General features: G+C 44.0%; 1 protein-coding gene across 1 annotated transcript in view; it reads left to right on the top strand.

The window, feature by feature from the left end:
- The first annotated feature begins 1,917 nt into the window (after positions 1 to 1,917).
- Positions 1,918 to 25,029, top strand: part of OSBPL3 (oxysterol binding protein like 3) — a 97,047-nt gene continuing 73,935 nt past the window's right edge. Inside the window, 2 exon segments of the mRNA XM_083404738.1 lie at positions 1,918 to 2,136; positions 3,380 to 3,512. The gene's annotated coding sequence lies outside the window, so the exon portion shown is untranslated.

Below are 25,029 nucleotides of genomic sequence, written 5' to 3' on the forward strand. Positions count from 1 at the left end.
AACATGTCAAAAGAAGAACAGGAGAAACCAGCCCCATATGCCATATCAAAGAGAACTACCACTTCCTAGAAGGAATGCGTGAAAAATACTGGCTTAAAGGATATTCCTATTAGCATCCCTTTTGCTCCCAGTAGATTCATTTCCTGCTGAATCTGTGATCTAGAGGATCAAAGTTTGCATTATGTCCGGAGCTGCACTTGCATGGATTCCAGAATACTGGTGCAAGCAGTCAATGCCTGAGTTTCCTCCTGTGTGTAACTGTTCTAACCAAATTACACATTTCTTACCACTGGTTTCTGATAGTTCTGCATAGCTAAAGTCCCACAATAATGAGTGACTTTTGCTTGGTTTCAGCATTTGGGTCAGAGTCCAGTTGCTACAGTGACACTGCAGCTCCTTGCCCTTGAGTATGGCTATAAAAAGACATTGTGCAAATGCTTCGAAATTAGCAGTAATTAAACCAGCCCACTTCGCTGCTGCTCTTACATCTCTGCTCTTAGTCAGCCGTCCCCCTCATTGTCAGTGCTCTGGAGCAAAGACCATTGTAGTGCTCTGCACAACTGAATCTCCCTTTTCTCTGTATGCAAATGGTGCCTTCCAGGCATCCGCTATTCCCTAGGGAGTGCAAATAGTATTCATCCTGAATTCTATGCATTGCAACCCACTCTTAAGAATGCTGCAGAAAACTAGGCCCCACTGAAATGGATGGCACAAAATGCTTGGGATCAGGTAGATGCCAGTGCCGTGTGTGTGTGTGTGTGTGTGTGTGTTGCTTAGATCTATAACTTGACAGATGATAATTGACAGCGGGGGGGGGGAGGCAGGGAGAAGCAGGGGGGGAAATATTGACTATTTCGGTTGTGCATACAGTGGTGCCTCGGGTTACATACGCTTCAGGTCACATACGCTTCAGGTTACACATTCCGCTAACCCAGAAATAGTACCTCGGGTTAAGAACTTTGCTTCAGGATGAGAACAGAAATCGTGCTCTGGCGGCGTGGCAGCAGCAGGAGGCCCCATTAGCTAAAGGGGTGCTTCAGGTTAAGAACAGTTTCAGGTTAAGAACAGACCCCCGGAACGAATTAAGTACTTAACCTGAGGTACCACTGTACTTAGGTTTAGTTACAATTGGGCATGGGCGAGAAATATTTTTCATTCTAAGGGCCACTGATTCAGATTTTGGTGCTTATAGAAACTTAGAATAGCACAGATAAGTAGTCAATATCCCTCCCAAGAATGCAGGGAGAGAAAATGTGTTTCATCCTCCATTACCTTTTTTAAGAATCCTCACTAGGTTTCAGAGCTTATTGTCATTTCTGTTTTGGAGGCCATTCTATTATTGCCCAGTAGCAATGCTGGAGACAAGGAGTTCCGCAGATCAATTCTGCGATAATTACAGCTGCATTTTCTTACTTTTATTTTCTTGAACAGTTATCCTGGTTTTCTGCACCCTAACCCGGAAGCAGGGTCCATGTCATTTTAACTGTACCAGGGCAAAAACAGACAGAAGGAACTTTGAACAGTAGCTTTCAGAACGGTAAGCCGCGTGGCTTGAGCCCGAAGTAGCATGCAATCCGTTCTTTGCTTTCACCCACGCAAACTGCAAACGTAATATTTTTAGCATGCCCACGTTAAAGGCTGTGAGAAGCCTTCATTTGGATATTTGCATCTTCAGTAGCAAAAATACCTCGCCGCCCTCTGCTTGATTCCTTTTTCGAAAAACAACACAAAACCCCAAACCTCCTGCTAATTTTAACATTGCAATGGGTTTCTATTTTGCGCGGTTGGGGCTGAAAGTGTTCTAATCGGAACCAACGGCGTCCCTCGCATACGGCAGTGGAATGTGGGAGCCCATCTCAGCCCAGAACTGGGTGTTGACGGGGCAGCGCCCTAATGAGCTGTCTGTTCTTCCGGGGCGAGAAGCGCCACAGTTGGCTCCTCGTCAGCCCAAATCCTGAATGGTGCCAAGGCGTTGATGAGATTACTTGAAGAATGCAAGGCGAAACCCCGCCTCCTTGAAAGCAGCCAGTAAAACCCGCCGCCTGGGCGGAATCTGGGTGGGACTGGCGGACTCTTTCCTTTGTCGCTGCATTGAGAGAACTCGCAGAATGGGAAGGGAAGGAGTCTTCTCGAGAGGCAAGTGTCCGCAACTCTGAAATCGATGGCTGGGGCAGTTTGAATATGCCTGGGGATGCTTCCAGCTGTTTAATTTCTATATGCAAATTAATAACAAGGTATTCATCTTGAGAGCCTTTCTGCATTTTGCATTCTGTCCTGCAATCTTTGTGGAGTTTGATTTCTCACTCGGATGGTTTCATGATAGCTATTTCTTAAAGGTTTCATGGCTCTGCTTTAATTATGTGTACAGGCTGCGAGTTCTTTTAGCTAAGTTGTGGAAGTGGTTGGGCTTCTTTGCAGCAGCTTCCTCCAAGCTTTTCCAGCTGAGTTTTCAAAGCTGGGCTCGTGTGTTGCAAATATTTCTTAACTTAAAATGCCTTTGCTTTCTTCGGACGCTGTCCCCGGCCACGGAACGACGGCTTGAATGGTTTTTAATGGTGCTGTGCGTTCCTCGCTGGCGAAATGGGCATTTTTTTGGGGGGGGGGGACACACACTTTGGCAGGACGGGCGATTGCAGAAGCGGGGGTTATTCTAGAATGGTGTGTTCATCCGACCGAGCCGCACTGCAAAGAATGGGAAATATTGCATACGTTTTGTGGTGCAAATCCGAAGTAATTATGGAAACTGTAAATCGCTAAGCTCAGGAAGAGGTGCAGTAAAGCTGGTTCGGGATTAGTTTGTTGCACTGAAATCCTGACTCTGTGCTGTAACAGGGAAGCAGCCGTTCTCCCGACTCTAAATCATGCCTCTTTGCCTTGGCCAGTTTAAGCCCACCTTTCGGGTTAAGCACCTTTGCCTCCGCTCATCCGGGTGAACTGCGATCCCACGCGAAAGCCTTGCCCCAGGGTGACGGGTGCCTCGACTCGCTCTCCTTGGTGCCGGCCCGCCCGCGCCGCATCTCCTCTTCGTACCTGTCCGAGAAACATTGCTCGCTGACATCATGGAAACACCCGGTGGCTGCCCGCGAAAGCGCGAGCCAACGCCGCCTTGGCGCTGATCCGTCTGGAGATTCCCCTTGGTCAGCGCCGCTGTCAATCAACCGAGACGCTTCTTTGCCCTCTCCGGAACCTCCTTGGGAGGAACCAAGCTGGGTCTGGCCGAGAGGCTCCGCCCTTTTCTCGCCGCCGAAGGGAGTAGCAGGGAGCAGGCAGGTAGAGCTGCTTAGAGGGTGCATCTTTGTGTTTGTCGCTCCCGTCCGCTTCGTTGTCGCGGCTGTCTGCCTGTCAGTGGCTTCTCTGACTCCTGGCTGTGCTTTGGCAGGTTGCTCAGAGGTGAGGAAAAGCCGCTTGGATCTCGCTCCCTCCAAGCCCTGCCTGCGGTGGGGGCACAACCGCGGCTCGGAAGAGCTTACTTTATAGCCCGACTGATGCTTGCGATCGCTGTCACTTCCCAGGTAGGAAGAGGGCTGAGTTTCCAGAAAGCTTGTTACTTGTTCTGATGTAGTTTCCCCCTGGGTTTTCTTTGAGGGGCGGGAGAGTAAGCAACTTTCCAATTGCATATATCGATTTACTGCTCCTTATTTTCTGTCCCTCTCTGGTTTTCCTCTGCAATTTGGCTTGTGTGAACGCTCAGCTGTTATGTAGCTTCGTTTTATAACTACATGCATTGACACTTTTAGCCATAAATATGCCACTGGGGAGGAGAGGAAGAGAAGGGTGTATGCCAAGTTGGTTTGGGAAGATTAGTGATGCAAATAAAAGGACTCTCACTATTGTTTTGTGAGCTTCTACTGTCTTCTCACTGCTAACTGCCAGAATACAGTACTGGGTTAAGGAGACTCTTTGGGTCAATCCAAGCAAGGGCATCCCTACCCTTTCCTTTCCCCATCTTCACCCAATGGTGGTATCTTACTAGGTTTGGGGAGCTGTATGCTACCTTGCAAAACTCTTATATTCTGCAAATCTTATATTCTGTGCACAATTTTTTCACTTTGTTGCTGGAAAGGTTTGCAAAAGGTTTTTTTAAAAGAGCTTGATAATTTGTCTGTGAAGTTATACGTGGCATGAGAAATACTTGCATTGTTTCTTCCAGTACTGAGCTAAATTAGAGAAATCTCTGAGAGAGGTCTTTGCTCAATATCTGTCTGCTACTTTTTATTTTGCCAGAGTTCTGTGGATTGATTTGTTGAAAGCTTGAGTACTTTTTCCACCGATGGTAGTTGGCCCTTCAAAAGAGCTTGTATTATTTCCGTAGTTCTTAGGAGTTTTTTTTTTGTACTGGTATAGTTCCTGTGGTTCTCAGCATCTCAGACCAATACAGTAATATCACTCTGTGTCGAGAAAATACCGTACCTATTTTCTCCCACAGCAGGCTTGGTGTTGGGCAGCTGGTTTCCTGTGCAGAATTTGGGAGTCTTGGTCTGGATGATTTAAATAAGAGTCGCTCCATATAAAGGCATTCAAAGTATCAAACTGGAAGTTCAATGCCCCTGCCATCTGCAAGATACACAGGAGTTCTCCATACTGATTCCTGCTGCCCCAAATAATACACTGGTTCTATCAGGATCACAATAAGGGTGGCACTTTCCATGTTGGGTATTGTAACATGAACTCTCCAGGCCCACTGGTAGTATTCATGAGGAGTAGTAGCAATAAACCACATCCAACTGTGGTTCAAACTGCCATTTGGATGCAGCCTAATCATTGCTTTCTTATCTTTCTTTGTGATGCTGTGCAGCAAGCATAAATGAGCTCAGATCTTCTGAAATGTAGAGTGCAGCTGCATGGTTCCCCTGTTAGCCGTTAACTGGAAATAAACTCATTAGCCTGAATAGGCATGAGCAGATGTCCTAGTTTGCTTGCATTCTCTGAAACGATTCAGATTCTGAACATCAGTCTAGTCATCTCTCATAAAATCTATTGCAATCCTCAGTGGTGCTGTTAGAGAGCAGTATTTGATGTTCCTGTATTTGTTTTTATCCCTTCAAGAATATGTCTGTAGCAGCTTGAAATGGAACTGCAATGTTGAGGATTTTTAATACAATTCTTTTGTTTTGTTTTGTTTAATTGTAAGAGTTTACATACTTTGTGCACTGAAACATATAATTCTGGATTAATTGATACATTCACCATGTATTGCTTACTACATCTGGGGGTTGAAGGCTGAATTTCTGGGAGGCTCTTCAGCAGGGAACTACCACAAATCTTGCCTTCTTGCTGTGTGCCTTGGAAATGGCAATAGACAACCAGCTGGCTGTTGAATGTAAGCTCAGAGATCCTGAGAATATCTGCACTTTTGCAAAAATAGCTTGTGGCCTCTTTAACCCCCACCCACCCAGTTTGCATCAATGGAAAATTTCTCTTTTCTCCTTTCTTGATCACTTCTTAAGAGAGGGGAGTAATTAAATCTAGTTTCTTCTAGACACAGTGCTACTGATTTCCTGTTTATTGGGTTCAGAGAAAGCAGCCTGAGCTCATGGCCAGGACAATATGGTCACTGCTGTACCTCTGCATGCAGTGATGCAAACACATTGGTGCCAAACTGTCAACAAGCAACTAGCAATTTTAATGCTAGGCCCAAACTGGTCCTCTGGTATTTCAAAAGTTTTCTTCTTCTGCAAATGGGGCTTCCATTTTTCTGTTTCATTTCATGGGCACTTCATGAATTTGTTTTGAGCTGGCTGAGGGTGGTGTGTGTGTGTGTGTGTTCATCTTTCTCTAGCTCTCTGCAGCTTCCCTGATTGCCCACACTTTCTGATCTCAACAATCTCTAATGGAGGATTTGCCTCATGATGTCTTCTCTTGGGCTTCGGTTGAGGAAGGGCTAAGTGGTAGAACATCTGCTTTGCATGCAGAAGACCCTAGGCATCTCCAAGCAGAGCCCCCCGTCTGAAACCTTGAAGAAGCACTGCCAGTTAGAGTAGACAATACTGAGATAGATGAACCCAATGGTCTGAGTGTGGGCACCCAAGAAGAACATATAGTGCAGACCCCCAGTGAAATTTGTAGAATGTAAGAAAGGACACTCCTTTGGACCACCCCAGAAGTACAGGTGGTATGAGATAAGCCCTGTACTCCACCCACTGAATTTCTTTCTCTCTCTCTCTCTCTCTCACACACACACACACACACACATACACTCTTCAAGCATTTTCAATTGCAGTTTCTTTTCTCATTCATTGAGAGAGAAGCGGAAATAACATTTCTGATGTTCTTATTAGTGCTGAAAATTTGACACCAACCACAGTGGTGCTAGTAGCAACCGTGTACTACAATTAGCCGTTCCCACAATGGTTCCAGACTGTTTCTCGCTATCATTTTTAAATATTTGCTCCCCGCACCAAGAGAAAATGGTGCCAGGATTCCTGGCAGTTGGCGCCCTTGGAAACAATTGCCTGCCTCAAATCTGCAGCTCACAAAGAATGGGTGCTGGTGGTTTTCCTGTAAGTAGTTGGCTCACATGCTATGAATCAGGGGTCAGCAAACGTTTTCAGCAGGGAGCTGGTCCACTGTCCCTCAGATCTTGTGGGGGGCCAGACTATATTTGGGGGGGGGGGGGAGTGAACGAATTCCTATGTCCCACAAATAACCCAGAGTTGCATTTTAAATAAAAGGACACATTCTATTCATGTAAAAGCACGCTCATTCCCTGACCATCTGCGGGCCGGATTTAGAAGGCAATTGGGCTGGATCCAGCCCCCGGGCCTTACTTTGCCTACCCATGCTATGGATTGTGAACTATATGAAGTTGTGGGGAATTAGCATCCCTCACTGGATGGCTCCCTGAAGAGCCCTATGCATGTGGGAATGCGACATCTTAAAACAGAGAGAGAGGTGAATATAGCCAAGGTGGGTAGATTGGGATTTACAGGCAGATCTCTGGGTGATCTGTAGTAGACTGGCAAGGATTTCAGGTCCCTAATGGCTTTAACAACAGCAGCAGCAGCAGCAGTAGCATTTCCCCTGCCCTAAATTATACTACTAAAATGAAAAAAGCTTGGAATAATCAGGATTGGGTGTATGGGTGGAAGGACTATGAGCTCAGTTTATGCATCACAAATTACAGTACTGGGTTCTGAATTCCTTAATTCAAGGCCTTTTCCTTGCAAGTTGGATGAATCTTGATGTTGTAGTAGCATAACACCTGGAGGCAGCCCTGTATAGGGAAGTTTTTAATGTTTAATATTTCATTATGTTTTTGTATATGTTGGGAACCGTGCAGAGTGGCTGGGGCAACCCAGTCAGATGAGCAGGGGTACAATTATTATTATTATTTATATCACATATTCTTGTGTGCTTTTCATGGCTAGCCCACAACTTTTCAGAATGAAGAGTCTGATAGTCAGTGCTATTTTTCTAGAAAAAGAGGTGCTGGAACTCACCTTGTTCTCTTATAATGGCAATGGCACCCACCCGAGAGGAGCGGGAACTGAGTTCCGGCTGAAAAAAAATCCTGCTGTTGACACTACACTGCATTTTAGCAGATTTTGTAAACTAAGTTCTGTATTTAATGCATGAGCAATGACTTAACAAAGCATAAAGCCTGTGGCGATCTTGAATCTATTTCTAGTTGCGCCTGGAACTATTTAATACTGAAACCAATACAGTAGCGCCCCAATTATAGTACTCTCCACATTACCAGGTTTACTCTCTTATTTTTTGTTTTCTCTAGAAGCTCAGCAGCGCAATGTAACTGGCCAAAGAGCTCTGTTTTATTGATTTTGGCCAAGGCTCTCCACTCAAGTTCTCAGACACATTTCTACCTCAAGGTAGAAAAACCTTGCATAGCCAAGGTCTTTTTTACCTTGTCCTCCATTACCGGTTTCACTTGTACACTTTCTAAAAAAAGTTGGCTGCTGGGTCATTTTCTCCAACCTGTTCTCCACCTCCTTCACTGGGCTGTTCTAGGTGCTTCTCTTCCTCATCATGGCCCTCAGGCTCCCTAAGGTAGAGCTGGCAATTGTGCTGCACCAAGGCCAGTGAAGTTGTTTTGGTGCCTGAGGCTGAAAATCCCACAAGCACCTTCCCCGCTTCTTTGGCAAGAAAAGATGACGATAATAAATTGAATAACGAACAGTGTGCTGCCCTTTCTGACACCCCAAACAACTGCCTGAGGTGAATATCTTACTCTGCTTAAAGGTGAAATTGTGTCCTAGATAAGTGAAGATGCACCGGATACACTGAAGGAGAAAAACACCCCTTGTCTTAGACCTGGAAATAAGACGCCCCCATGTATAAGGTGCCCCCTATTTTGGGGGGCTCAGATTTAAGAAAATGGGAGGAGATGGCTCATAGTATAATGCCCCCTAATTTTTGACATTATTTTTAGGGGGGGGGCCTAGTCTTGTACACGGAAAAATACGGTAATTTCAGGCCATACTCGTCCCAGTGCTGTATGAATCTGCCATTTTTCATCCGTTAAAAATTACCCTTTTTTTTGGATACAGTCTTTCATAGTCCCAGCTTCTGCTTTGTGGTGCTGTGTGGTATCTTGGCAGGCTTCAATGTGTGTAGGTTGAGAAACTGCTCAATAAAACCTCCTGTTACTCTCAATATGAATGGATGCAAGGAAGAGGAGATTGGGCAGGGGGGATTTTGCAGCTGTGGTAAATGCTTGGTTTCCGGCTACTCTCAAAGTACAGGAAATATGGATGAGGTTTGTCTCTTTAAAAAAATACTTAGCACATTCTGCTAACACTTTTGTGAAACAGCTTGGAAATTAGAGACTATTTGTAAGTACTTAAGAGTTGTTGGTGTGTGTGTATGTATGTGTCATTTTGGTTATAAAAACAACGCTTTGTTGCCTCAGTTGAAGCATGTAAAAATAGAATGTTGTAATGTGTGTATTTTTAAAATTTGAATGCATACTTTCTGAGAGTCATGGAAAATGATTTAGATTTTTACAGGAACTGTAACAACCCCAGTTGTCCAAAAAGAATGACATTCATATACTATAAATGGATTTTTAAGGAGAATATGCATGTACACACACATACACAATATTTAATGAGCATTTTCAGGGTGCTATAATGGAAGATAGCATGAGTGACACTTGGTTATGTATTCAGTCTACAGACAGATTCTGATTCTACTGAGGGTCATGGTGATTTTGCTTCAGTCAAACATTTGAATCCTATAATTCCTCCAAGGACCATAGGCATTCAAGTAGTTATGCCAGGGGTAGGGACCTCTGACCCACGAGCCAGTCTTGGCTTGCCAGGGGGTTCAATTTGGCCTGCCAGGCAGTTTTTACCAATCCACACTCACACATCTATCAGCTGACATATCTATGGATAGATGAGAGGACAGGGTTTAATCCTGCATCTGCTGCTCTGCCCATTTCCCAGCAGGGAACAGGATCATGCAGCCTAGGCAGCAGGATCGAATCTCTGGGCATCAGTTGATGAGTGGAGATTAAAGATCAGCATGAGATTGGGAATTTAGAAGGGAGTAGGCGAAACTCTCAAAGACTTCCCATGCAAGCCTCTTCCCTTCCAAATTCCCAAACTCGGAGAGTTGGCGGAGGCTTGCAAAAGCCTTTGGAGTCTCCCCACTTTTGTTCTAAATCCCCAATTTCACCCTGATCTTAAAACGTGTGTATGAGGGAGACTCCCAAAGGCTTTTGGATGCTTCCTTCAGCTTCCCTTTTAAATTAACTCGGCTCACAGGACTATTGGATTAAGGTAGGGTGAGAGATAGTGACTTTGCCCTGTGAGCTTCATGGCTGAGCAGGTGTTTCCAGTCATAGACCTGGAACAGACCTCAGCAGCCTTCTGATGCAGAAAGTCACTGTTTCAGCATCCTTGATAGGTGATTCTCCAGCCCTTGATTTGATACCTATCATGCATTGAAAGAAAATGGCTTCCCTCCAATAATCCTGGGAATCGTAATTTAACTCTTGCAGATCTCCAGCACCCTTAACAAACACAGTTCCCAGGATTCTTTGGGGGAAGTCATGTGCTTTAGATGTGTGATGCGTATCAAGTCTCTTTCCAAGTCTGAATCATAGCCAGTCTACCACGTCACAAATATTTGTCATAGCTCAGAGAACTTGGCTAGAACTAGCCTGGTGTTTCAGTCTTACGATTCCAGGACTTGCTTGCTGATAAGTACATTTTCTCAGGTGCCCTTCAGTTATGGTCCTTGGGTACATGGGACCCACTTTTTCCATGATGTGTCCCCATGTGATTTGCTTTGTCCTTGTGCGATGGTGCTGTGAAAATCAGCTCCTGCGTGGCTGAGGTTGGCAGCTGAAGGGCACCTCCATAATGCACATAGTTTATATTTAAACTGTAAGCTTGCTTCTTGTTAATGCAGTTGTTACTTTTAAAATCTGCTTGGTCTTTATCTTGCCAGCCAGGTGTTTGGTTATGGGATATGTTTAAACACGGGAATAGCGGTGATTAGATAAACTGCAGTGAAAATCTGTCATTTGAGGTAGGCAACGTAACAGCCAGTGTGTATTTCCTTAATTTGCGGTCATTTCCTCAATTTGTGGCTACACTTCGAAATGCAGCTAAAACTTCTGAATGAAAACTCTCCGTTGAATATATCACCATAGATATATTCCCTAAACTGCACGTGCTTAAGGCAACAATCTGCAGCCGCTTAGTTTAGTGCAATCCCAGTGACTTTAATTGAACTGCTCTGGAGTAAATGGGTTGTCAATTACAGCCCAGTTTTTTGGAGCTGCTTCGATTTCTGAGGCACAACAGCAGTTTGTCCTGCCACTGTAAAGCCAACATTCTCTGGTAAGCCAATGATCCAAAGCCACATGTCTCTGGCAGTGTTCGAAATTAGCTAGGTGCCAGGATTGCACCTAACATCTCCACCATTTGGAGGTGCATGCCTGGGGATCATTGGATCTGGACCGTTTTCACACACGAGCAACACATCCTGTAGAATTCTATCCACGATATTTTATCTGCACCATCAAAATGAATTTCAGGAACCAAAATGCTTTTTCTGTGCAGCCTGAGCAGGATCAGTGAACAACATTACAGCTAATTGTTGTAGCTGGTCTTCACCCCACCCCACTGCCCTGCTCACAAGTTGTGAAGACTATTCTTACAGTATGAATGGTCCATGTCACCATTAAGAAAAAGAGCTAGGAATAGGCCAATATATATGTGGACTGTCCCTGGATTGAGTGACTTTTCGAATTCTCAAAACTGTAGCAGCATAGTGGATTTAGAAGCTGACATAGGAAAGGGTTGCTTGTCTTCTAAGCAGTTGAAGAAGGCAATTTGTCAGCCTGCAGGCACATTGCATTGTTAGTCTCTTACTGTGGCTGAAGCCTGATCTGCCTTGAATTAGGAAGTCTTGGCAAGGTTTTATTGCCTGAGAAAGGTCAGCTAGAGATCTTTGCATGCCTTTGGTATACTTTTGAGAGATCAAGGGTTGAGCTTTTTGCACAATAACTTTAGCAACTGTCTTCAGGTGGGAACAGTACATCTAAAGGTTTTGTATTTTCTTGTGAGCTCCAGCAGCTGCCCCTTTAACTGAAGAAAGGGCATAATTTGGAGAAATGCATGTGGCTGTTTATAAAAGTTCTTGAGATATAATTGTGGCGTAAGCAATTGTGTTGCCTAACCACAGTTTGGCTGCTGGATGGCTGTATGCCCCCTCGGAGATCAGACATGCCGTGCCTATTAATACAGGTATACTGGGAAGCAGAAGTAGGAGAGAGTTATTATTGTCCTCACATCCTGCTTGTAGGTTTCTCAGAAGCATCTGATTGACCACTGTAAGATATAGGGTGCTGGACTTCATAGGCCTTGTGTCTGCTCCAGCAAGGCCGCTTTTATGTTTTTAAGCTTGAAAGATGAATTCCAGTTTCTGAGGGATTACTGTTCTGTAGGAATGCATAAATGCAAGAAAGAAGCTAGCTTGCGGCATCTCTGCATTTCAGGAGGCAGCTATGATTCAGTAAAACAGGTTTATTGTTTTCACTCCAGAGGATTTTCTTACAACAAGTATTGTCCTGTCCTAGTCAAATTATTTTGACCATAAGAGCCTGCTCATGCTTGCTTAAAAGCTGATAGGAACGCTAGTTGATAAATTTAACCAATTACCATTTTAAAGCTTAATAATGATAATAATAATTTTATTATGTATATTCCACCCATCTGACTGGGTTGCCTCAGCCATTCTGGGCAGCTCCCAACAGTATTAAAAACACAATAAAAACTTTAAAAACTTCCCTATACAGGGCTGCCTTCAGATGTCTTCTAAAAGTCAGGTAGTTGTTTTTTTCCTTGACATCTGATGGGAGGGCGTTCCATAAGGAGGGTGCTACTGCCAAGAAGGCCCTCTGCCTGGTTCTCTGTAACTTCACTTTTTGCAGTGAGGGAACCAGCAATAGGCCCTTGGAGCTGGACTTCAGAATACCTATGTCTGCAGATGTATGTGTTGCTGTTGCATCTCTGGCATGAGAAGGAGAGAGGAAAAGGGAAGAATTCTCCTAGGCCACTGTATGAAAAAACCCATTAAAATATTTGAGGTAATAAAAATAAACTATGTGAAAGCGAGCATCCTACTTGGAAGGAATCCTGCCGTGTTAATTGGTGCTTGCTCTCAGGTAAGTTTGCCTTGCAGCCATCTTCTTTTACAAAGGGTATCAGACAAATTCTAGCAAACTATTTAATTCTGCCCCAGTCCACCCCCCCCCATTAGTTTTTCCACAGAGCCAGAATAGCCAGCTGAAGAAGAAGAATGCTGACATCTTAAAGGGGAGGCAACATTGATGGACTGCTCATTCCCACTTACAATTAGTCTGGCAGTCCAGTTTTATTTATTGAGGTGGTGAGTTCCCCCATTTGTCTGATGAAAGACCATCTCTCTGCTGTATAAATAGACATCTCGTGGCAGGGATGGAGGGAGAGGGAGAGAGAATATAAAAGTGATTGGTTGGTAGTATCTGCCTGTATTTTATAGGCTGTAAAATTTGTGGGAGTGTCATTGTGTGTGCACTCTGATTAATTTTAAGATGCGTTAATGTGTTTCACAGCTTTAGTTTGTGCTGAACATCATGGCTGACTTCGCTCAATATTGTGACAGTCCTGCCAGGCACCTTGTTTTAAACATTTCAGTTTAGAGCTTGTTTAAAAACAAAAACTTAGCTTTCCAGCAGACATCTTCTCCGGAATCACATTAAATAGGGTGGTGATGGCAAAACTATCAGTGCCGGTGATACCTTCATTCTCTCATGTGCATCATGCTTCTGGGAAGAGAGAATCAATCAGGAAGATAAAATCCCAGCTACTGTATACTTTTAGTTTGGATTTTGCACATCTAAAAGTGCTTATTTTTATTAGCTGAGATTTAAGTAAGCTGCATCTCAGTATATAATGATGTGCAGTGCTATTTTTCTAGAAAAAAAAAGAGGTGCTGGAACTCACCAGGAAAATTTCCCCATTCTCTTAGAATGGCATTGGTGCCCACCTAAGAGGTGCCAGAATTGAATTCCAGGGAGTTCCAGCTGAAAAAAGGCCTGATGATATGGTTTCAGCAGGGAAGCAAGCGCACCTATTGGGACGCAGGTGGCGCTGTGGGTTAAACCACAGAGCCTGGGACTTGCCGATCAGAAGGTCGGCGGTTTGAATCCCCGCGACGGGGTGAGCTCCCGTTGCTCGGTGCCTGCTCCTGCCAACCTAGCAGTTCGAAAGCATGTCAAAGTGCAAGTAGATAAATAGGTACCGCTCCGGTGGGAAGGTAAACGGTGTTTCTGCTCTGGTTCGCCAGAAGCGGCTTAGTCATGCTGGTCACATGACCCGGAAGCTGTACGCCGGCTCCCTCTGCCAATAAAGCGAGATGAGCGCCGCAACCCGAGTCAGCCACAACTGGACCTAATGGTCAGGGGTCCCTTTACCTTAAAGGGCACCTATGTGCAATTTAGACATAATTTTATCCATCTAGTTTTTTCTTGAGTATATGTATGTACACAAGTACATCTATATGCATAGTGTTTTCTTACTCCTTGCTATTATTATTATTTATTAAGTTTGAACTGGGCCTAGAAACTAATCGGCAGACAGTGCAGTCGGGCCAGGATCAGACTGCCGCCGAATTCTGCACTAGCTGGAGTTTCCGAACCATCTTCAGAGGCAGCCCTGCATATAATGCGTTGCGGCAATTTCACCAGAAGCGAGGTAATGTTGACATTGCTGCATGGTCAATGGCTGTATCTATCCACCCACCTGCTCTCCCTCCTCCCTGTTGGAAATGTTCTGGTACTTAATTGGAAACTCGAAACCTTCTTGAAAGTATGGATGTCTAGCACGATGTTTTATTTATTTATTTAAAGAGAAGGTAAATTGCATCTCCCTCTTGCGACTTGATGTAATCTTGCTTCTGGTAATATAGTTGTGTTGCATTACCCAATGTTGATTGCTACGCAAAGATGCCTTATTTACTGAAACCAGGATTACCTGGGTGGCGTGGTTTGGAAGGACGGTTGCATCCTGCGAAACTGGGCTTAATCTTGGAGGCTCACCCTCATATATAATGTTCTTGAGGTTTTGGGTCAGTCCTCCATCCGCTTGGCTGTTGAATGGACACAATATTAATTTTAAGATAAGCATCTTTCTTCTTCCTTTTGTCGCTCAACCTGTTGCTGCTCTTGGAAGCAGTGTGCTAGATTTTAGCAGAGTCCTGCACATGCACAAGCAAGGGGCTTAGCCTAGCCCCAGTTACCTGGGAGAAAACCTCACTGAATTCTGAGTAGACACCCGGGTTTGCACTGTAAGCAAGTGTTGGATGCATTTTGGCAACAGGGGCTGTTTTGCAGTCTTCTCGCCATCGGGTAACGAACTTGTTTGGGCACATTTATTAACCTTTCCTCCTACTGTTAGTATGTGCACGCATGTGTTTGCATGTGTCAGAGACGCTGGCCAATGTAGGGTGCTGGATAAAAATGTTCCAATTGTTTGTGAAGGATCCATACCCAAATTCCTACAGACTCATGAATCTAGCTGGGGGTTGTCTCTGTCTACTTACCGACTTACTGGACAGATAGCAAAGGGGAACAAGGGAATTTGCAAAGCACTTCACAGACAGAAAACAGCCATAGGCAGTTTCTGTCACACAGTTGTGTGCGCTCTCTCTCTCTCTCTCTCTCTCTCACACACACACACACAAACACACACGAAAGTACCCATTCTCCCAACTGGCAACTGATATGATGGGAAATGCCTTTTTGTGTTGCCACGATGTGGTAGTGCTGTGCTACTCAGTTCAGTAACTCATTTCAGCTACAAAATGGGTTGCATGCAGACTGGCCTATATAAAAATACGAAAGCTGTGCATTTCTGTTCCTTTTCCAGGGCCTTCTGCCTCAGCCTCCTACTTAAGAAGCAGAGGAAGTCCACTAAGGACTCATTTAAAAGGCCCGCTTTTGAGAACAGTTTCAGACCATGACATTTTCAAGCCCATCACCGAGCCTAGAATCATAAGAGTTGGAAGGGACCTTGAAAGTCATTTAGCCCAATCCTCTTTTCAGTTATGGATCTGCAGTTTTTAGGGAACTTCTAGGGAAATTTTTAATGTTTAATCTGTATTGTGTTTATAATATTCGATTGGGAGCCGCCCAGAATGGCTGGGGAAACCCAGCCAGGTGGGCGGGGTATAAATAAATTATTATTATTATTATTATTATTATTATTATTATTATTATTATTATTATTATTAATTGAGTGTGTGTTACAGCTACTGTGTCCTTAACATATAGTTGTCCAGCCTCTCTTGTATGACTCTCTCCAGGTAGAGAGAGCCCATTGCCTCTTGAGGCAGTCTGCAGTCTCTCCTAATGGGATCTGCTTCCCTTCAATTTCCACCCATTAGCTCTGCTCCTGCCCTCTGAAGCAGCAGAGAAGAAGCCTGCTTCATCTTCTGCATCACAGCCCTTCAGGTATTTGAAGGCCGCAATTATGTCTCCCATTAAATTTCTCCTCTCCAGGCTATATTTCATCGTACTAAGTAAGCAAGCTCAGGCCTTTTGAAGATGTAACATGCACAGGGACCAACGCTTGTCACGCGCAGCTGAAAGTTAGGTTTTGGAATTAGGAGAAATCGTCATTGTTCACACTAGTGGATTTCTGCTTGCGGCAGATTTCTCATCTAGATCGCTTGGAAACATCCCACATTGTGTGCTGCTTTTGTAGAATCTTGGAATTGAAGGGACTTTGAGGGTCATCTGTAGTGTAATTCCCTGCAATGCAGGAATATGCAGCTATTCCACAGGGGGATCGAAACTGCAACCTTGGCATTATCAGCACCACACTCTAACCAACTGAACTCTCCAGGTCCTCATTTCTATTATAAAATAATGATGCCAGCATAAAATCCCTTCATCAGGTAATATTGCCATGAACAAAAGGTTCAGGATTAGGGGCATATATTTTTCTTCAGATATGTTCATAACTGGCTTCCCTCCTTCCTAGAGGGAAAGGAGCAGGTGATTTACATAGAAACAAAAAGATGGCACAGATTTACATGAAACTTTGGCTATGTTTTGATGAGAATTAGAGATGATTACTATAACTTAAATAGCAATGCCATACACTTTACCATAGTGAGGAAGGTTGCAGAAAGTTGATCTGCCTGTATAGCTCACTCAGCAGAGCATGAGATTCTTAATCTCAGGGTTGTGGGTTTGAGCCCCACGTTAGGCAAAAGATTCTTGCATTGTAGGGGGTTGGACTAGATGACCCTCGTGGTCCCTTCCAACTCTACAATTCTATGCTATCCAGGTGCTAACTTCTGGTGAGAATCTCAAGGCTTAGCTGCTTCGGGTTTTTAAAAACATTATAACCTGGCTTGAACCAGGCAGCGCTTCTTCAGAGAGAGGTGTGCCCTCTGTAAAACAGGACACCTTGTCACCCTGGACTAAAATTTAATTAAGGATCTGTTGAAATGAAGTACAATGTTAGTATGAATTTAGCTTAGGGGAATGGAGGATTTCAGCAGCTGATCAATACAGATGGCTACTGAAGAAACTGCTAATCTTAAAATGTGCTTTGGGTTATGGATGAATACTTTACAAGAGGAATAACATTTGGCATTATGAGATTATCAGATTATCAGTCCAACGTAGGACATAGAGTGACAATATCGAACGAGACTCCAAAGCCTTGCTATGTAGGTTAATGTCTTGTTTGTGCAATTTTTTAATGGGTTTCAGGTAACCTATTAAGTAATTCATTGGTCAAACTGCTTTTAATAACTACCTTATACAGCATGTAGAAATGGAGAGCAAAGTCCACCTAAGTCTCAGCCTGGTTTGTGAAATCGTTTCCCAATTCCAGGAAGCTTATTTGTATGTCATAATATTCCTCCTTGGTTTAAAATAGCTTATCTTCTGCCTTGCCCCAAAACAAAATGCACACTCCTTGATTGCATCAGTTCCTTTCTTTTTTAAAAAATAAAGAAATGTGTGTGTATGGGGAGGGAAACCCAGGCACAATTCTTAAGTGTTTTCCTAATTGACTTCTAAAAATATAGTAGTGAGCGGCAGGTATAATTTATAAGTGCATGGCTAATGCTGATACTTGACTGCTCTTTGAAAGCACCGAGATGCAAGAACAAAGCTTTTCTTTACACACAAATGGACCGCAGTCATAGTTCCTCCTTTTAAAATTCCCTTGTGTTGAAAAAGAAACAAGTTCATTATAGCAATTTAACTATAGGTTTATAGTACAGTACGTTATAGAGGTAAAATGCAAGTATGGGGAAGGAGGTTGTTCCTTCGTTTCTCCAACTCTGAGAGCACTTCCCTCTTTTCCCCTGGCATCTTAACTTGGCTAGGTCCTTTAACCACTGGAGCTGTCCCATGGTTGATGTGGTGTAGTGGTTAGAGCATGAGCCTTGGACTGGGCATGCTCTTTGGGCTGTTTGCAGGGGGAATTACCTCCCCCCCCCCACCCAAAAGAAGTACTTCTGCAAACCTTGAGGTTCCACCAAGCATGTTGATACTTCCCTCTTCTTTCTCAGTGTTCCCTTGTTTTCTGTACAAGCAATTCTCAACTTACGCTAGGGTTATACTCCGGGGATAGCGCATAAATCACGTACAGTCAAAGCACGTTGGGTTCAGTGGTGGGTGGGATTGCCAAAGTATTTCACCCCCAGACACCCACCTTCTTTCTGCCTCCTTTTTAATTTTTCTTTTTGCCAAATGCATAAAGCTGAACACGCAAAAGTTAAATGTGCACAAGTTGTGAGTTACCTGTCCAAGCCTGGCAGCGGTGCTTGCCAGCTGCATTTGCTATTAGAATAATGGAAGATGAATATATCCAGATTAAGAGCACAGGCTGGAAAATTTGCGCTTTAACCTGAAAATATTTCTCTTCCATTAAGATAAATGAGATTTGTAAGACAGTAGGGTTCTTCGTGGTTTTATTGCATCATCATCTTGAGGAAATGTGTGTGCTGGGTCCCCATTTGAGGATGTGCTATTTTCCTTGTGATTGGTGATACAGTGGTACCTCGGGTTACAGACGTTTCAGGTTACAGACACTTCAGGTTACAGACTCTGCTAACCCAGAAATAGTACCTCGGGTTAAGAACTTTGCTTCAGGATGAGAACAGAAACCGTGCGGCGGCAGTGGGAGGCCCCATTAGCTAAAGTGGTGTCTCAGGTTAAGAACAGTTTCAGGTTAAGAACGGACCTCCAGAACGAGTTAAGTTCTTAACCCCAGATACCACTGTGCATGGACTCTCCACTAGCCATTCTAAGGGAGCATAAGAAGAGGAAGAGGAAGCCACCTTTTCTTCCTTCTCCTCTCCTGACTGGAATATCAAAACAACCTAAGACTGGCTCCCATATTCGACTAACATATAGTTTCTGTGAAACTAGCACTGGAGAACTTGTTTGGCAACTTTTGTAGGTGTGGCAAGTAAAGGGGATTGATGTTGTCACCTTCCCTTCCAGAAAAGAGATCAGCTTTGTCTCTTTAAATGTGTGTGTGTGTGTGTGTGTGTGTGTGTGTACACGTGTGCATGGTCAGAAGAAACATCAGTGGATATTTGGTGAACGCAGTATGCAGCATCACCCTAATCCACAATTAAACAGAAGTAATCCTCAACTGAGTTTCTAGTGAAGATGTGAGGCAGCTTCTTCACTGGAGGTGAAAACAGGTCTATAGATGTGAAGTAACATGTTAGCTTCATTGTTTTCTGGAACCCTATACTGTAAGCTGCCTTGGGTACGGTAAGATAGGAAGGAGGTCTGCAAATTAAAAATGAAATAGTTGGATGTAATTGACAATGAATACACACTTTTTTTTTTTTTACTCTGAATATACACTTGAGATTACTTAGGACTTGAATTCAGTGAGTTTCTGTGCCTAATCAGTTCATACATTCATACGAACCATGTGAATGTATTCATAGCATCTGTACATTATTGATGACACAAAAAACGTACTAAAATTCACAGGTTTGCAAAGATGTTTTGGGAAAATAGTGTCTAGAGATGGAATTATGGGCCCTTTGGATTACATCGTTGGTGTTTCCTCATAATGTGGAATGGTTTACTTTGATATCCTTCACTGCTTTCCTAGGGCAGATAATATGTACAGTATGTCTCTGTGATATTCATACTGGACATGAAGAGCTGTGACCTTCTGGTTTGTATTTCTATAAGCCATAGACTTCACTTCGGTGAGTCAACAAAGACAAGTCTGGTTCTGTCTCTGTGAACGCAGGGAAGGAAGTCTGACACATCTCCCTTCACTAGGCTTTTCTGTGGCATGTTTTTGTGTTGTGAGGCTACTTTGCCCATGTTTTCTTCCATTTTTAATACCAATTAGATTTGTTTACTAGGTAGAGATGGAGTTGTATCCTTTCACCTGTGCAACATCACTTATAGCTGTTGACTGGCTGTTTACAAAATCCTGCATCTTTCATACAACGGTATAGGAAGCCCAACTCTGATTTCTGAGTTTTTTCATATGGACCTTTGCTTCTTTGCCTTTTAAAAAAATAAAGGTGTGTGATAATACAAAAGCCATGTTACTCGGGTGAAAGGAGACCTTTCCCATTGCCCTTCCCAAATAACAATCCATTTTGTGTTGCTGGTACTGGACCTATCACCTCTGTTCAGGAACACAATCATTACTGGAAACAGACTGAGGTGAGGCACAAGCTGAGAAGGTTAATTAAAAAAAACATTTTTCACCCTCAGTGACTCACAGGTACTCCACAGTTTTTCCCGAGTTTCAAAAGTCTGAAGATAAGGAGCTGGTTTTTATGCCAAAGACCCATCTATTTTCTGTTAGGAAAGTATGTGTGATGCCTATGTGCTGTGTGGAATCTGGCAAAGCCTATTCTAACATTCTGTCCTGAGACTCAGGACGAAGGCTAGAATTGTACTTGGTGGTGGTGGTGAACGCAAGTATTTTACATGCCTGTGGCTGGTTGTGCCAGTGCTCTTGCTGCATAGTTTAAAATCCCATTTCAGTTAAGAGTTTGTGGTTTGCTGTGCTTTGCCTATATTGCTTCCAGAAATTGGAAACGAAAGACAAAATAAAAAGTACCCAACTGAAATTTTCTTTTTGGGGATATTCCTGGACCTCTCGTCAATAAGACCACAGTACAGTTAACGAGCAATAATCATTTCCCTCTTCCTTTCATTTTAGAATGTAGAAGGGACCAGAATAAAGTGGTTCTTAGGATGGCATTGTCTTGCAACTCCTCACCTCACCTAAACATTTCCAGTATAAAACTTCATGATAGAAACAGCGTCCCACTTCTCAGATATAGATTTGGATGAAGATCCAAATTTACTGTTAGAAACTGAACTTTGAATTATTGCAGTCCCAGATTTGGAAAGATACCTACTGAATGCACAGGCTTCCTGTAAAAAGATAACTGCAGAGCTGAAAATGTGCACAGTATCTTTTAATTTACAGTGGTACCTCCGCTTAAGAACTTAATTCGTCCTGGAGGTCCGTTCTTAACCTGAAACTGTACTTAACCTGAAGCACCACTTTAGCTAATGGGGCCTCCTGCTGCTGCTGCGCTGCTGCTGCACGATTTCTGTTCTCATCCTGAAGCAAAGTTCTTAACCCGAGGTAATATTTCTGAGTTAGCGGAGTCTGTAACCTGAAGCGTATGTAACCCGAGGTACCACTGTATTGAGTTTTAGGCTACCTACATACATTTAAAGCATGCTGACCCCCAAGGATTTTGGGAACTGTAGTGTACACCTAGCAGAGGCATTATTCCCAGCATTCTTAACACACTACAGTTTCTAAGATTATTATTATTTTTTAAGGGAGAACATGCTTTATATGTTATGGTGCATACATAGCCTTATGTAATAACAAACCTGTTGCCCACCCATCAAGTGAAAACGTAACAGCAGAATACAGGACTACAGATCTTTAACATGTTATCCTGCTGGTACATAGAAAAAATAGGTGTTGCAAACAATGACTCTTATTCAAAGAGGATAAAAAAATATATCTCAAGAGGGTATAATTACAGCTAATACAGATTTCAGGGGAGGAGTGTGCTTTCTTAAATCGCATTAATTCCCCCCCCCCCGCACTACCCACAATTTCTTGCTTCATGCCTTAGCCCTGTCTCTTGTACAATGCTTCCTCTGAATTACATTCCCCCCCCCCCTTTTCCCATCTTCCTGCTTTGACTGCAAGATTAAAAACAAAAGGAACACTCCTGTTTACTCACCCCTGAATGTTGGCAGCAGTGCTATGAAAAGTGTCAACTGGCTGAAAGAAAGCATTTGGTGGAGCTGGGCAAGTCATAGCGATTTGCCAAAAAAATTCCAAAGCGCACAAAGATGGATAGGGATTTTGCAGCACTAAATCTGCGGCAGGGTGTGTCCTTGCCAATAGTGTGTATCAGATTTGGGGGATAAAAACATGTCCTGTCCTGAACAGCATTTATAGACTTGCAAAACAATACTTTTAATTCATTGCCCTCCTCCTTGCCATTGTTCTGCTCTTTCCTAGCCTGTCAACTGCCAGGGACCGGCGGAGGGGTGAAAGAGAAGAGATTTGCATACCTGGCTTTCAGTGCTCAGTGTTGGATGAGCCACAGTCAATAGCAGGGCACTTTTTTTGGGGGGGGGGGTTGATTGAAGAGGAGACTACTTACAACTTTTTAAGGTCCTATCACACAGGAAGGTGAGGTTTAGTTTATTTACTTGTTCATGGCATTATGGATTTCCAAACTGACAAACAAAGGCATCCTATGATGACAGGTGTAATAATGTGGCTGAAAATTCTGAATGCTTATTTTGGCCTCCTTGTGATGAATGGAAGCCTGTTTTTGCCCCTGAGTTGATGTTTTGAGGCTGCAATCCTAATCAAGTTTATGAGGGAGTAAATGTCATACTTGGTGGTATTTTATTCCAAGCAGAACATGCATCCTGTGACCCAGGATATACAGCCTGTGCTAAAAGATCGCTTATATAGCTCTTAGCACACAAAGTCTCTGAGTTCAGCGGCCGCGGCAGATTTCAGTTGGCTTCCTGCGAGCTTCAGAATGCTGCATTTGCATGCAATGGCAATGTTAGGGGCTGGCTGGAGTGAGTGATGGCTGGATATTTATACCGGGAGAAAGGGGACTGGAGTCTGACTTGGAAGGAAGGGATCAATGACCTGGGGGGGAACCTGGAACAGCCCGGAGGTGAGAGTCCGAGGCAGGAGAAGCTGCAAGATTGTAGCCTGAAGATGAGGTGATAGGTCAGGCTGGTGTAGAGTCAAAGGCTTCCACACATCTACCTTCTGCTCCCAACTCTCCTGCTCCACTGTCTCCTAGGACCAGTTGAGGATTGAAGAGGGAGCAGCAGAAATAGGTTACACACAGGCATGGTTTTCACCTGCTTGTGTGCAGCTCAGGTCTCTGTTGCTGCCACTGCCTCATTGGATAGGAGTAGCTGAAAGACGTTGGGTTGATGGACATGGCTTTTGCGGGACGTGGGTGGCGCTGTGGGTTAAACCACAGAGCCTAGGACTTGCCAATCAGAAGGTCGGCGGTGTGAATCCCGTTGCTCTGTCCCTGCTCTTGCCAACCTAGCAGTTCGAAAGCACGTTAAAGTGCAAGTAGATAAATAGGTACCGCTCCAGCGGGAAGGTAAACGGTGTTTCCGTGCGCTGTTCTGGTTCGCCAGAAGCGGCTTAGTCATGCTGGCCACATGACCCGGAAGCTGTACGCCAGCTCCCTCAGCCAATAAAGCGAGAGCACCGCAACCCCAGAGTCGGTCACGACTGGACCTAATGGTCAGGGGTCCCTTTACCTTTAAGTGTACTTTTAACAGTCAACAGTTACTTCCTCACTCTGGACATTCCTTGCCTGGCAGCGCCATGGCAGGCGAGCTTAATGAATCATAATGTGCACAAGCTTCATGCTACTGATTTGATTCTCTCCTGGATAAACCAGGTGCATGGAACTTGTAGCACTGCAGGTGCTCTTGAACTCCAGTTCCCACCAACCCCAGCCAGCATGGTCAGTGGTCAGCAAGCAGAGTTGTAGCCCAGCAGCAGGAAGTCCTCAGGTTCCCTACCCCTGGGATAGACCAATCAGGAAAGGGCTAGCTTGGCAACCCCCCAGGACCATAGTTCATTTCACCCTAGGAAAGCGCAGATCAATAAATCAATAATAACAAATCATGATTTAAGGCTGCCTAGTGATTCTGGTTTGTTAGGACAAAACAAACCATGATTCCAGGTTTGGGTGTTATTCTAAGCTACTTCCCTTCCTGATATGTTTCCCTGTTGCTGGGGAAGAGCAGAGCAGGAGTGATCTGACTGAAACCTTGGCTCCCCATTATGGGTGATGGCAGCCTGCTCAACCAATGATCAGTATGTCTGCGCTGGGATGTCCCAATGCACGATCAAAATGCCTGTAAAATCTGCACATGGTCCTGGTAATGTTTTGGGTGAGGAGTCTGGTTTCCTAGCCTTGTTGGTGAAACACTGGCACTACTTTAATGATGTTGCTCATTATTTCTAGATAGACACCACAGAAAAAGTTTTCTCCATTAGCTTGCTGCTCAGATTAGCATGGAAGGTTGTCTCCTTATAAGTGATTAAGACTATTTAGCCTGCAGTCCTATACCACTTATGTGGGACTAAGCCCCACTGAACTCATGGGACTGAAGTCTTAGTAGGTTTGTATAGGACTGCACTGTTAATGTGGCCTGCTAAGAATTTGGCTAGAGTATTTTCCAGCAAGTAATCTACTTGGCAGGAGGCAACCTGGGCAAGGCTGGCTAAATATTTTTGCCTTTTAAAAAAGTTCGCTCACGTTCACCTCTGTCTCCTCCTTTCTCTCCCTGCTGTTGCCCGAAAGAAATGAGCTTGCAAGGAAAGGAGATAAAAAAATCATGAAAGTTGATCTTGCCTGCTTGCTTCATTCTGATAGACGGGGTGGAAGAGAGAGTCACACAGCAGTAAAGGAAGGTAGACCGGGCGAGAAGGTACTTTCTCAGAGTTCCTCTTCAATTCTGTGCAAGGAAGAAGAAGTGACATTTCAGTAGATTGTGAATAAATGGCCATGAAGATTATGTCTTATGTCTGAAAATTAATTGGAAAGTATAAGGGGCAGAGGAGGCAATTCTTCCTCTCCGAGAAGGAAATGACTTGCGAGTGGCCATTTTACAAGGGGTGGGGGAACCTCCTCCCCACTTCTTCCTCAGAGTGCGTCCCTGAGACAATCGAATTGCTGACCTGTGCATTGTACCAGTATGGAGGCAGTGGTGTTCTGAGTCAATGTGTAGATTCGGAACACCTTACCATAGACTTCCAACCTTTAAATACGCCCAAATCGTAGGCAGGTATGTCAGTCCATTGGGGGATAGTTCAAAATCAACAGTAGGGCAATGCCTTTATTAGGCCCTACTACGAGTCTCAGAGTAGTGAGAAGGCTTTTGAGCTGTGGAAGGCACATCTTCAATAGGTATATTAAGCAATCAATAATGTGAGGAGGACAAAAAAAGCCTGGTAAAGA

This window comes from Podarcis tiliguerta, assembly GCF_965153285.1.
Source record: "Podarcis tiliguerta genome assembly, chromosome: 12".
NCBI lineage: Eukaryota > Metazoa > Chordata > Lepidosauria > Squamata > Lacertidae > Podarcis > Podarcis tiliguerta.